Source organism: Sus scrofa, chromosome 4 (genome assembly GCF_000003025.6).
Source record: "Sus scrofa isolate TJ Tabasco breed Duroc chromosome 4, Sscrofa11.1, whole genome shotgun sequence".
In the NCBI taxonomy this organism is placed as follows: Eukaryota; Metazoa; Chordata; class Mammalia; order Artiodactyla; family Suidae; genus Sus; species Sus scrofa.
Genome location: NC_010446.5, coordinates 123,529,771 through 123,544,348, shown reverse-complemented (window position 1 = coordinate 123,544,348; position 14,578 = coordinate 123,529,771). Strand labels below are relative to the sequence as shown.

General features: G+C 52.0%; 1 protein-coding gene across 2 annotated transcripts in view; it reads right to left on the bottom strand.

Moving 5' to 3' along the window:
• BCAR3 (breast cancer anti-estrogen resistance 3) overlaps window positions 1-14,578 on the bottom strand; it is a 226,033-nt gene that overhangs the window by 122,255 nt on the left and 89,200 nt on the right. The window lies entirely within an intron of this gene.

Below are 14,578 nucleotides of genomic sequence, written 5' to 3'. Positions count from 1 at the left end.
TGTGCTATGAACTGCAGCTATTTTTTCAGTGATATCATTAAAGAAAAGAAATGACATATGTAAAACTCTGTCATTTTAGGAAGCTCATTCAGAAGCCTTGTGGAATGAACGAGAGAAATGAGAGCCAGCATAGGACCCAGATTAGAAGGCTATGGCAATGGCCTTACTGTCACATAACGAGGATGGTGGCAATGGAAATGGAAGTGAAGGGCCAAAGTTATTACCAAGAAATAATTGGCAAGCGTTAGTAATTAGCAAAGGGAACAATGACAATAACAGCAGCTACAGTTGGTCTAGGAGTAACTACAACCCAAGTACGATGCTAAGTGCTCCACAAGCTTTAAGCCGTGAGCTGGGACTACTGGTGCCCCCATCTCACCAATGAGAAAAGTGAGTCTCAGCAGCTAAGTAATGTCCCCAAATTCAGAGTCGATGTGAGTGGCAGAACCAAAGCTAAGCTGGGGTCTGTCTGACCCAGCTGCCTGGCAGAGTGGAGGAGAATGATCCAAGGTCAGCGGGCTGAGTGCCTGCCTAACGCCCGGCTGGATGACGGATGCAAAAGCCAGGGAACAACTGCCTCCGGCTAGAGAGGAACACGCAGACTCTTGGGGACACCAAGCTTTTTTGTAAAGCCTTTCTTTCATGTGTGTGACTGCCCTTCCCACAGGGTCTCTGTGAGTCAAGGGGGTGGGGTTATCCCCATCTTACTGGTAAGAAGACTGAGGCACTGTGAAATTAAATAACCAATCCCAGCTCAGGTGTCCTATTCTCTGGGAAACCTTCCCTGAAACCCAGAACAGGGCAGATTCCTTGGTTACACATTCTTATAATCTGCTTTCCTTCCCAGAATTTGCCACAGTTCACAATTACATATACATTTGTTACTTTTTCTTTAATCTGTTGCTCTGTGTTCTCTAAGATCCATGTGTGGTTTTGCTTTTGCTTTGTTCCTAGTTGGGAGGATATATCCTTGGCAGGCAGCACATATTTTTTGAATGAATCAACCCCAGGCCTCTAGACCCTTGGTTTTTCATCTTCATACTACACCATAAAGCTCCCCATAGGCTACATAATTTAGTACCGAGGATGTGGGCTTTGCTATAAACAATTTTAGAATTCAAATTTCTTTATGTCTACAGCCAGCTTCCACAGGCCTGTTCAGACAGCCAAACCCTAGGCCTCTTCCACCAAGACACAGAGGAAAGAACCACATAACCAGTGAGAAGGAGCCGATGACTTCTGGGCAGTGCATGAGGCTTCGTCAGGGAGCACTCACCCTGGAGTTGGCCCCCTCCTGCCACAAAGTCATTTGCTGGGACTCACCCCACAGCATCATTAGTGAACATGGAGCTGGGGCACACATTAGACAAAATGCCCTTTCAGGAAGAAGAACTCCTAAAATGCCAGCTTTGCTCAGCTCTACGCAGTAACAGGTGAGGAACAATGGATGCCTAATCTCTCATCGATAAAGACCAAACAGAAAATCGGAACTTGAACAATTCCCTGAGGTTACGACACAGTAAACCACTGACCCAAAGAAGGGCCAGCTCTAACGTGGAGCAGAGCAGCGAATGTTGCGGTATTTTCTGAAGCCTTAAGCTCTAAGTTCCAGGCTCATGAGGGGCTATCCATGGACCTGGTGTCATGGGATTCCCAGTCCATCAAGCAGGAAAGTTAACTCAGCTTCCAAAGGGCCTCTGTGATGGCTGCCAACTCCCTGCCGTATTGGCTAGAAAAATCATTACAGAAGGGCTGCTGCGGGACAGATCCTCAATACCTACTTGCTGAATGAATGAGTGCGAAATTGACAGAGATGGAGTTCTTCGCAACACAGGCCCATCTTCTATGCAAGGTGTACATTTTAACCACCTATTTGCCAAACCCTGAAGCCTTGTCTTCAGTGCCTGCAGTAACTTCAGTTACTTCAATTACTTCTTTAATCTGATGACCAGTTTTGCCTGAATTGGCTTCTCAGGTTACTCAAAAATTGGAAGGAAAAGCTCTAAAATGCCTCTGGGTAATTATGGAATTCCAGATGATTCTACTTATTTGCACAGCCTCCTTTTTTGTCTTTCTCCAGTAAGCATGTATTACTTTTATTATTAAGGATGTCACTTAGAAAAACCAATTCATTGAACCTACCATAGGGAAATCATCATTAGCGCAGAGAGATACGAAGGGGAACACAGCACAGGTACGGAGGGAAGGACTGGCTGCAGCAGAGGTTCCCTGTGCTGTGGGAAGGCAGAGAAGGGACACATGAAAAGCACTGGGGGACAGACCCTTGATGTTGGTGAAAATAAAGGAGAGCAGTTTTGGGAGGAAAAAAATGCTTTACTATGGAAATGAAGAAAGAGGAGATAAATGCATGTAAAAGCTAGTGCAACAGCCACCTGCCTGCCATCTTGCATTCTAATGGGAAAAGGCTCGGTTTAGATGCTGCAGACAGCTCAGTGACAGGTGGGGGTGACCTCATGCACAAGAGGGAACTGGTTAGAGAAGGTGAAGGGAACATGAAGCCTACCAGCTACCCTATACAGGAGGAACCAGGCTGACCGAAAAACTTGACTTGCCTAGATGTTGGCATTCAATCTCTGAGAGCAAAGCTGGCCTTCCAGATGAGTGGGCTTCAGCCTAAGAGAATGGTTTGTGAGATGTGGCTGAGACTCTTTCACCTACCATCTTGAAAGAAAGAAAGAAAGAAAGAAAGAAAGAAAGAGGGAAAGAAAGAAAGAAAAGAAAGAGAGAAAGAAAAGAAAAGAAATCTTCCTAGCAATCTTATCACCTAAAACTCTATCCTTAGCTGCTCATTCCTTTGTGTTAGGCACTCACCTCTCTCTCTAGATCCTCCTTTTCGTAAAACAAGGTTCATTCTTTTTTTTTTCTTTCTTTCTTTTTGTCTTTTTATGGTCACATCCACGGCATATGGAGGTTCCCAGGCTAGCGGTTGAATTGGAGTTGTAGCTGCCAACCTACACCACAGCCACAGCCACGCCAGATCCGAGCCACATCTGTGACCTACACCACAGCTTATAGCAATGCTGGATCCTTAACCCACTGAGCAAAGCCAGAGATTGAACACCCAACCTCATGGTTCCTCGTCTGATTCATTTCCACTGCGCCACGACGGAAACTCCACAAGGTTCGTTCTTAATGGACAGCTTAACAGAAGGCTGGCTCTGAATGTGCCCTTTGCCCAGGCACTCTACTTCTAGAAATTTGTCCTGCAGAAATGCTCACTCACCTGTACCTAAGAAGATACTCGTTGCAGCATTATTTGCAGGTTTAAAAAAACCCAAAAACCCTGTTTAATCTTCAGAGGGATGACTAAGTTACAGACACCTATATTACACAGCTGAGAAGAATGAGGTCATCCCCTAAGTGCTGACAAGGCAGGAGACCTGTGAAATATTGGTGAAAAAAGCAAGCTGCCCCCGCTAATGTAAAAATAACAAATGTGTGTTTGTGTGGGACTATATGTCTACATGCATAAATGTCTGGAAGAATTTCTTCCCATCAAACCGAGGGGTGAAATTGACAGGAGAGTGAGAGGGGACTTTGCTTCTTCCTTCCCCTTATTCTAAACTGTTTCACCTTTTTCCCACAGGCACTAATTACTTTTATTACATAATTAAAAATAATTTATATGACAGTTACTATGCTCCAGGTACTAAGAGCCCTAGGTATATTTGCTCATTCAATTCTGGCATAGTCCTGCGACGTGGTACTATTCTTATCCTTTGTTATAGATAAGGATGCCGTCCTTGCCCAGGTGACCGAGAGAGACATAAAGGTGCTGAGCTTTGAACCCATGCCATCTGGCTCAGACTTCGTGCTCCTAATCAGTTGATTTCAGTGCCTCAAAGAGATGACAAAAATAAACAAATAAATAGCACTGCTTTTAGAGTCAGACACATCTGCATTTGAATCCCAATCTTTGCTGAGCAGCTGTGCAATTCTTAGCAAGTATCTGACTTCTAGGTCAGTATCTCCATCTGTTAAGAGAGGATGATGGTCACATAACTCATGAGACTGTGTTTTCAGAGAACGATACCAGCGATGTTCAGTGCCAGGCACTTAGGGAGGACCTGATAAATACAGACTATTGCCTCTATTAAGACTAAATTACTAGCCCTTTATTATATGTTAATTTAATTGGCTGTTTTCTTGATTGGCTGCCCAGCAGCATCTGGAGCTTCAAAGGCAAGCCGAGAAGAGGTATTTGGGAATGAGGGGGACGTGGCTCAGGCTGAGGTCGCAAAAGTGCTGAATCAACACTTCGCTACTTTCAGTTTTGCCTACAGTCAGTCCAGTCAAGAAAAACAAAATTAATAATATGTATGCGAGTTTTTAAATCACTCTGGGGTCAGACATCACCATTCCATTTTTTAGAATGAGGGTATGAAGGTTTAGGATTCTGTCCAAAGTCACGGAGCCAGTTAAATACCAGAGCCAGGAATGAAACTGAGGTCTTTCTAACTCCACAGTCACATCCTCTTCTCACAAATCCCCGTGTCTGCGTTGGTGCTGGATCCCACGGTTGGGAAGCGGGACCGCGGGCTCTCAGAAAGAAGGCGCTGTCCACGTGATGAGAGGTGGTGGTAACAGTGCCACCGGGGGAACTTTGGGCCAGGGCACGGGGGCTGTTCCTGAGGCTGGACAAAGGCTGCGCGACACTTCAGAGCTGACAGGTGTGACAGACCCCCTCCCTGGGGGCTCCACACAGCCCAGGGTCAGACTGCGGTGTCCCTTTCTCTCTGCTCTTTATGGTCCTTATCTTAACAGCAGCCATGAGTCTACAGAACAAGACGCACAGGCAGGTGCAGAGGTGACAGGGGCGGCGGGCACGTGGCCGCAGGGGGCGGGGCCAGAGCGCAGACCTGTTCCCCGCGGGGGGGAGGGGGGCCCTCCCCCTCGGCCTCCCGCCTCCCACTCATCTTCCCTTATTTTCGACCCCAAAGCACCCAAGGTCAGGCAGGGGCTGGGGAGGGGTGTTCTCGACTTCTGTGAGGCCCCGACCCTGCCACCCATTTTTCAGGCTCACCCAGTCCCTGCGAGGTCCGGGTCATTGGGTTCTCCAGAGAGGAGATGGCGACCAGAAAGGGATCAGGACCCGGGGCCCTACCTTCCTTCCAGCCAGACCTGAACTGCACAACCCACTCCCCTGTTGAGTCCACGGGTGTGCGAGCCCAGGGCGAGAGGTGTGACCCCACCACTTTCACTTTCACTCAAAGACGCACTGTGTTTGCTAAAACAGGCAGCATTATTAAAGCTGGGGGTTGTTAAGCTATTCACCCTACTTTTTTTTTTTTTCCCTTTTTAGGGCCGCACCTGAGGCATATGGAGGTTCCCAGGCTAGGGGTCCAATTGGAGCTACAGCTGCCGGCCTACGCCACAGCCACAGCAATACGGGATCCAAGCCGTGTCTGCCCTACACCACAGCTCAGGGCAATGCCAGATCCTTAACCCACTGAGTGAGGCCAGGAATGGAACCTGAGTCCTCATGGATACTAGTTGGGTTCACTACCGCTGAGCCACAACGAGAACTCCTCCACACACCTTGAATATCCCCCGCGGCAGGAAGCCGTGTAGACAGGTCACAGGTGGAAGCCAAGAAGTTCCAGCCTTCTGGCCTTGAGCCTTTCTGACAAGCCCCCAGTGGTCTGGGTGTGGCAGCCTTGCCACCCTGGGGGCTTGTCAGAAATGCCGAATCTTGGCTCCACCCCAGACCCACTGACTCAGAACCCGAGTTTAACGGTGACACGTGCAGAGGCGCCGCCCTGGCTCAGCAACCCTCTGGCAGGGGGACTGCCAGCCTTCATCCTCGCCTTTCCTGGGCAGCCTGGGGAAAACTCCTTTGCTCTGCTCTAGGCTTGGGGAGGGGGGGGGACAGCTAAGACCGTGTCCTGCCCTAACCTCCTCCTGCTGGAAGGACCCGGCCCGGTGGGAGTGGGAGGCAGACCTCCCGCTGTCAGCATTTCCAGGAAGTTCTAGCCCCTGAGTGCTCCCCATGTGACCTGGTCTGTCTCGGGGCTCATGAACAGGGAGGGTGTGACAGGAGCGCTTCCTCACAGCGTGACCAGGCAGTGACAAACGCGCCGCACGGAAGGAAACCAGTGAATAATCCTCGTGTATTCGGCCCTGAGTCACGCTGGCCTTCCTTGGGGAGTGCGCTCCAGATGGTTAGACTCGGGGTTTCTGCTCCCTGGTTGAGAGCGTACTGTCAGCAAACACCTAGAGTGTGTCCCCCAGAAGGCAAGGTGCCGGGGACAGCAGATCAGGTGGTTCCTGCCCTTGAGGGCCTCTCTCAGAGGTGGTATTATACTGCTCCCGCCTTTGGTAACAGAGGCAAAACAACGGACAGGTAAGATGCTTCTGTCAACACAGACTGCGATGATCTGGGAACTACTGGGGCCAGAAACTAGTCAGCAGGAACTCCAAGGGTCCCCCCGCACCGCCACTCCTCTGCCGCTACCCCATACGGTCCTCTCCCACTTGCTCTGGGTTCCCAGTGCCCAATGCCTCACTTCTGTAGTTTTAATGCAACTTGCTTCTTGTGCTTCAGTTTTATACCCAAATGGTCTGCTAAATGTTGATTATGGCACAGACAGTTCAAAATCAGCACGCCCTAAACCTAACCAGCTGAAAAGCCAGGCACTTCTCTTCTGTGTTTTCATATGTCAAGATGGTACTTCTCTCCCACTGGATGACCAAACTGGAGCCCAGGAAGTCATCCTGGACCCTTGTCCCTCTCCGTCACCACCGCATACAAATAGCCACAGAGCCACCCATTCGCCACATCCTGAGGACTTTATGCCTAAATAGTCCTCAAGTTCATGTCCTCCTCCGCTTGTCCCCTCCACCGTGCCCGCCACGCTCTTCATCCTCTCTCCCCAGGACACAGCCTCCCAGCTGGTTTCTCCCATCCCGCCCTCCTCCAGTCAGTATCCCACTCAGGCACCTGAGTGACGCTCCTAAAATGCAAGCCTGATCCCATCTCTCCATCATTAAAACCCCTAGGAGCTTCTTTCTACCTACAAGTTGAGGCTCAAACTATGCAGGATGGCTCCCCCAAGCTCATCACTTTATTCCAGCCTCCACGTCAATTCTCCTTCTTTCATCTAATCAGCTTCCACCCCTCCTCCCTCCCTCGGCCCAGGCATCGTGTCCCCAACAACTTCTTTCCTGGCTCTGAACGGCGGGGTTAGTGACCTTCAAAAGTGTTCCTATAACACCCTCCTAGATTGTACTGGCAAATTCAGCTGTTACCTGTAGAAAGCGGGCGAGTTGGAGGATTGTTCTGCAGGTGTACAGCCTCCCACCAGCCCCCGTTGTTACCATGGTGATGGGGAGCTGGCTCTTCCTTGCACCTAAGAATGTGTCTGAAGCCAACCCTTCCCTCCCACTGCCTCTCAGAGCCAAGCAGGAGGACCACCCAGGGATCAGCTCACCTCTCTCTCTGCTCCTCAAAGGGAGTGGCCTCTCCTGGCTATTGGCAAGGCTTCCAGCAACTTGGCTTTGAACCGTTCACGTCTAATAGGTGGTCCAGACATTCTGGCAGAGACCGTGAGTTTAAAGAGGGGGAAGATGGCGTCACAAAATACCTTGGTTTTGGACCATCTTAAACCCTAAGGGCCGGGTCACTGGTGAGGGAATGCTGTAGTGTGGGTGCCCAAGGGGGAAGGAGGGAGTAAAATCCACGTACTGCCCCCCTCGGGAATCCTGAGACATCAGAGCAGGGCTTTCAGGGGGCTGTTTACAAGCCATCTGCCTGCCCTTCTAGGAGGGAAAATGGAGAGGCTGAGAGTGATGCTGGAACCCCCAGAACTCCAGGGTTCTCTCTATGAACACATGGAAGCAGACGCTGCCCTTGGCCTCTGTAGAAGCTCCCAGGGTAAGCAAGGGAGTCACGCTATTATAGATGGGCTAGACCTTCACCTTGGCCTGGAATGCTGAATACTGTTGAACTGGAGTCTGAGGAGCCCTTCAAATGTCCTCTGACCTGTCCCTAGTGTGTATGGATTGCAATTGCCTTTAAAGAGGAGGCTAGAAAACCTGACACTGCCAGGCTCTCTTTTGTAACTTATCAAAAGCTGGCCATGCTATAGGAAGGACCACAGTGAAGTCAGAAGCAATGAGTTCGGAGGAGGCAACAGAAGCAGCACGGCCAATCCAAATCATGAAAGTAGAAAATGGAAAACAGGGCTGTCACGTACAGTTGTGCAGGTTGCTCACTGCACAAGGTTGCTCAGTTGAAGTGGCAAGTGAAGGTTGAAACCCAGCCCTGGGCACCCATTTGCCAAGCTGTGTGTCCTGGTAGAACCACATTTTCTGGGGAAAGGAGGTGATGTTTTTAATTTGCAAAAAGACATCAGTTGGGATTATCACAGCCTTCATGGAGAAGACGTGGACGAGCAGTGAGAAAGTTTAGGTGATGGCAAGAGAAACCCAGAACCTGGCAGAAGATGACGAGGGATTGGGGAGCCCCAGGGACCCCACTAGGTGGGGACTCAGAACTTCAGCCTATAGAGATGCTGCCCAGGCCTCGGGATTGTGCCCTCCTCCTCCCTGTCACCCTTTCACCATCATCCTGCTCCCTCCTGCCCACCCCCAGTCATCCAAGGCCACCAATGGCTGGACGAAAGAAGGTCGATATGTTTATGACTGTGGCCCCAGCCACCTAAAGCCCAATGACCCATTCCCGAACAGGCTGGAGGACACCTGGCAGGGAGAGGTGGTCTCCCCAACTCCACCCTGTGACCCCCACTGCTCTCAGCTGTAAACAGAGGCCTCAGCTGGAGAATGAGGCCACCAGCTCGCAGCTGAATGCCAAGCGAGAAAGGGCTGTTGAGTTTCCCCACTTTGTTCCTTTCCTATTTATAGCTTCACCAAACAGCATCCACTCCTGGTTCTGACTCCACAGGTTCTAACCTGCCGGGGGAACTCCTAGGAGGATTATAGCCTGGCTCGGAAAGCTAACAGTACACAATATAAGGGAACCTGGGGACTGCCTCCTGCCTTGTTTCCTTGGGGCAGAAGGTGGACCTGCCACGGGAGGAGCCTCTCAGATGTGGAGAGGAGGCCCAAGGAGGGGAACTAGCTTTTCTGAACCCCCGTCTGTGTTGTGTGTACATGGCCATATTTAATTCTCCAACGACCTTGTAAAATATCATTACCACCATTTTACAGAGGAAGAAACTGAACGTCAGAGAAGAAATCATCCCCGCCAGCTAGTAGGCTCGAGGGCTCTGATTTGAATTTCTTGGTCTGTCTGACTCTAACACATGGGGTTTTTTGTTTTGTTTTTTAAAACCCACAGTGTATCACCTGCAAAGATTTTCCCTTGAAGAGAAACTCAAAATAGTGAAAAGGAACTGAAAATACCTGAAGAGTTTTGCTTTAGCAACTGAAGCCAAGCTCCCTACAAGTTCCCTTCCTGTTCATACTTCCAGAACATTCTCCGGGGGAAATTTCACTCCTTGCCCCTCCCACCGGGCCCCCAAGGATTTTTATACAGATGACATGGTTGCATTAAAGCTGCACCTTGTGAAGGGAAGGAGGGGTGGGGAGAAGAACCCTTGAGCTGATTACACAGGAGCCAGCAAGGAACACCTTTCCTTCCAGCCAGCTTCCAACCCTCTGCTCTGCCAGAGCGTCAGCTCTCAGGGGCCAAGACCCACGGTTTAGTTAATCAAATGTGACAGCAAGAAGGGGTCGTAAACAGTCACATGGATGTGTCCTGAGAGCTTATGTCACAGACAAAGAACTGTTCCAGGGACCCTGTGAAGAGACCCATTTAGTCCACACACTCGCACGCACGCACACACACACACACGCACGTGCATGCCCAGGCACACGCACGTGCCCTCACGCACACTTGTGCACACACACAAAGGAGGAAACGGAGACCCAGAGAGGTGACAGCGCTTCTCCAAAGTCTCGCAGCTCTTAGGCTGAGGGCTTGGACTCAAGGTCACAGCCGGGCTCCTGGAGGCTGCCCGCCCCGCGACGGTCTCTCCTCGTCGCCCCGACCCCATTTGAGGGGTGAGGAAGCAGGCCCAAGGGCAGAGCCAGGCAAGATGCGGGCCTTCTGAGACCGGACCCGGGCCCGGCCGAGCCAAGGCCCGGGGCCTCCGCACACCCGAGGCGCCGGGAGCACGTCCAGGAGCGCACTTCCCTGAGCTCAGACTTCGGACCCCAACTAATGCGTCGAACCAGAACATTCTTAACTAGTCCCCATCCGTCGGACACCTGTGCGGGACTGGAGCAGCCCGATGGGCCGGCTCGGGAAGGCTAAATATAGCTCCCCTCCCCCTCCTGAGCCACCGGATGCCAACAGAAGCCGCGGAGGGAGGCTGGCACCTCTGCAACCGCTCTGAGCGCCTCCTGCAAGGCCAGCAAATATTTTGACAATCTTTCCCCCACAGGAGCCTCCTGTGGAGAACAAATGGACACGGTCCAGAGTGATCTTTCAGCAAATTCCACAGGAAGTTACATCAGTGGAGGGGATTTTGATTCTCAGGACTCTCGGGAAGGGAGGCAGGTCTGGAGGCGGGGGTGCGGGGTGCCCGGGCAGGGTTGAGCAGGGGAGGCAGGCAGGGTGGTCGGTAAAGGCGCAGCCTCCAGAGTCAGCCTGGGCTTGAGGACTGCGCCGCTGCTGGAGGCTGTGTGACCTCACCACCTGCTACCCCTCTCTGGTCCTCAGTTGCTCCCGTGGGGCTCCAGCCGCGGAGTTTTCCTGCTGTAGAGCGGAGGTGATGAGAGTACCACCTCCTAGACTGGCCCCTGAGAAGGAGACATAGGAACATTAGGGAAGCATCCAGCACAGGGCCTGGCACTTGCAGGGGCTGAATCACTGCAAATACAGTCGTCCCCATGAGAGGCCTCCCTTTGCTTGAAAGAAGCTGGGGGGGGTGCTCTCCACTGTCACTGGGGCCCTTGATTGAGCTTCCTTGTGGGGGGGGCTAACCAATATGTGCCTTCCCGAGAGGGGACCCTGAGTGATGGGGGCCCCAGCCACAAGTTCCTGCCTCTGGAACAGAAGCAGCCTGAGGACCAGTCTCAGCCGAGCACCATCTCCCCACACACGTCAGGTGAGCCGGGCAGTGAGAAAAGCCCCAGGGCTTCCAGCCATGGGACATTTCTTCACAGAGGCATAGTATTTTTTTTTTGCCCTTGCTTTTCAGGGCTGCACCTGTGGCATATGGAAGTTCCCAGGCTAGGGGTGGAATTGGAGCTGGAGCTGCTGGCCTACACCACAGCCACAGCCACGTCAAGTCCTTACCCACTGAGTGAGGCCAGGGATCGAACCTACATCTGATGGATACTAGTCAGGTTCATAACCCACTGATCCACAGCAGGAACTCCCAGGCATAGCACTTTGAAAAAGATAAAAATTAACAAACATTTATAAAAAGCTAAATAATATAAAGCCATTGAGACAAAAAAAAAAAAAAAAAGACGCCGTGTAGACTGAGCAGCACGGTGTGGAGTGTGGGGACAGGACCACAGGGCACCTGTATGGCCCTGGGGGCCTTTTTTGCCCCCATCACGCCCACTTTCTGAGCCTGCCCCCAGGGCCTCTCCACAGGTGAATATGCTCTGTTTTCTGTGTCTCTAGGCCCTGCAGGACCAGAAAATGAGGGCTGCCTTGGGGCTCCAGGTTCTCTCAGTGACCAGGCAGGGGGTGCCTGAGGCAGAGAACCCCGTCCTGTGCCTGAGCCCCAAGTCTTCCAACCCCTATGTGCCGCTTAGCCGCCTTCTCTGAGAGCACCTGGGTCACTCCCGAGCAGGGCAGGACCTGGCCCAGGGGAGGGACTGGGTGAAGAACCCAGGCCAGGCACAAGCCTGTGGCTGCGGCTGCGCGGTGGACGCACGGCTTCATCCACAAAAGACACCTCACTGCCCTTAAGCTATTGACCCGTCACATCTGAACCTGAGGAGAGACATGGTCACACTAGAAAAGCTTGGGGCCAACACACATGCCCTTGTACACATGCCAGTCCATGGCCCCCGGGAGCCAATCCCTGCTGATGCTCCCTTTACGTGGTCCGAGAATCCCGGTTGCTGCTCAATGTCTAAGGTGCAGCAGTGTGCGTGGGGGGTAGGCGATGGGCGGGTTTATATAGGCAGAGGGAGGATGTGGGTGGATAGGAACTTCCTGGCCCAAGCCCACGGGCCAGAAAAATTCTGAAAAACTGGCACAGCTCAACTACCTTCTCTCTGTGCCCTCTGCTTATCAGCGCAGGTCCAGGGTCAGGGGAGGTCCATGGCCCTGGTTCTTGGACCCAGCACCTGGCTTTGAGCAATGGAAGTAGGTGCCGGGGCCACCAGGTCCTGCACGAGTCCGTGGAGTCCCTGGGCTCAGGCGCAGATCCCGCCTGGCGGGGAGGCTTGAGCCCTGTCCCTGCTTTGACTCTGCTGCGCCACCACTGTGCTCCCTCGTGGCCATGAGCCACGACACTTATGACGACGGAGGTCAGGTAACAGACCTGATGCTCTTTGGAACCTGCACACCAGCGGGGCGGAACTGACCAGGTCCCAGCCCTCCTCCCAGGAGCCTCGGGCATCGCATTTCACAGCTCACCTGCCTCAGGTCCTCCCACGGGAAGGAGAGGGTCTGCTCCACCTGGATTTGTTTTTTGAGACCTGGACCCATGGCATATGGAGTCTAGTCCCAGGCTAGGGGTCAAGTCGGAGCTACAGCTGCCAGCCTACACCACAGCCTCTGCAACGCCAGATCTGAGCTGCGTCTGTGACCTACACCACAGCTCACGGCAACGCTGGATCCTTAACCCACTGATTGAGGCCAGGGATCGAACCCGCATCCTCATGGATGCTAGTTCTCAACCCATTGAGCCACGTTGGGAACTCCTCCCACCTTGTTTTGAATTTCAAAAACACTGTAGTCCCTTTGGGAATACTCGTGTTTTCCTTACAGTTGGAGTGGCAGCTGCCCGTGTACCTCAGAGGCTTCAGGCCTGACCCTGGTCGAGCCCAGGGCTGGGTCTCTGGGACACAGCCAAACAGGCCTGGAGACCCTCGAAGCATCCTGCTTTCTGTGGTCTACGGTTGGCTGCCGAGGCGTAAGACGGGAGAGCTTGCAGGTGGGCCTGCCACAGCGCACAGGTGGCTGCTCAGAGGTGACAGGGAAATGGAATTCTGGGCAGTCAAGCCCTCCTCTGGTTGTTAGAGCGGAGGTACAGTCTTGTGGCGAGGGATCTTACTTGGAGGGATAAGAACACAGTCATAAACTAAGAAGGCTACTTTTTTTGTTTTTCCTTTTTGGCCGCCCTTCAGCTCATGGAGATCAGATCCAAGTCTTAGTCACCGCCTGAGCTGCAGCTAAGCCGGATCCTTAACCGCCTGTGCCGGGCCTGGGGATTGAACCTGCATCCCAGCACTCCCAAGACACCGTCGATCCCATTGTGCCACAGTGAGAATGCCACAAAAAATTTTTTTAAAACATCATTTGCTTTTTAAAGATCAGCTTTGTGTGTGTGTGTGTACGTGTTGTGTGCAAGCGTGCGGGTGGAGCGCTCAGCCTCTGTGTGGCACTGCCTCTCTAAAGAGACAGAGGCTGGTTGTGAGCCCTGGGAGGGTTGGGCCTCTGTCGGGGTCTGATGGAGAGTCACTGCAAGTTCTTAGGCAGGACAGTGACCCGATCTTTTGCCCTTTCAAGGGCTCGACCTACTCAGAGTGGGGAGAGCATCGGAAAAGGGGTTACCTCATTAATCCAAGAACAACCTCGCCGACGCTCCGACTAGGACTTTGTATTTTTAAAAGACTAGTGAACACTGCACTTTTTTGGGGGGTGGTTATCCTCAAGGACTTCACAGAAACAATATATCTTTCCTTAAAAAAAAAAAAAAAAAAAGGAGTTCCCTCAGTGGGTTAAGTATCCATGAGGATGTGGGTTCGATCCCTGGACTTCTTCGGTGGGTTAAGGATCCGGCATTGCCATGAGCCGTGGTGTAGGTTGCAGACACAGCCCAGATCTGGCGTTGCTGTGGCTGTGGTGTAAGCCAGCAGCTGCAGCTCTAATGTGACCCCGAGCCTGGGAACTTCCATAGGCTGTGGGTGTGGCCCTAAAAACCAAAACAAACAACAACAACAAAAAAAGACACAACCACAACAACAAACTCCAAAATGCAATAGCCATACCCCAACAATCATTTTTCAATAGGAAAGCTCATTTTTCCCAGTCTTACCTAATCCCACTTAAAAAGTCTTTTCTCTATTCTTTAGATTGTGATCAAATTAAGCCTCAATGACCTTCCCAAACTGGGAAGTTGGTTCGGGCTCCACCCGAGTTGCTGCTCAGCCGGGAGAAGAGGCTGGAGTCTTAACTCAGTGAGAGCCCAGGGGGTGGGGCTTGTGTGGAAGAGGACCCCGTGGCTGTCCAGCATCTAAACCTCCTGATCTGGAGCCTTCAGAGGGGCAGGTGCTAGGACTGCAGTGATAATCACGGCTCCTCAGACCAATCCCTCCCCTGACCTTGACTTTGGAGGTGGGGTCTGTATTTCCCAGGTTCTCTTGTAACAGAAGGAAGAAAGGCAGTCTGACAGGCTTCCCAGGA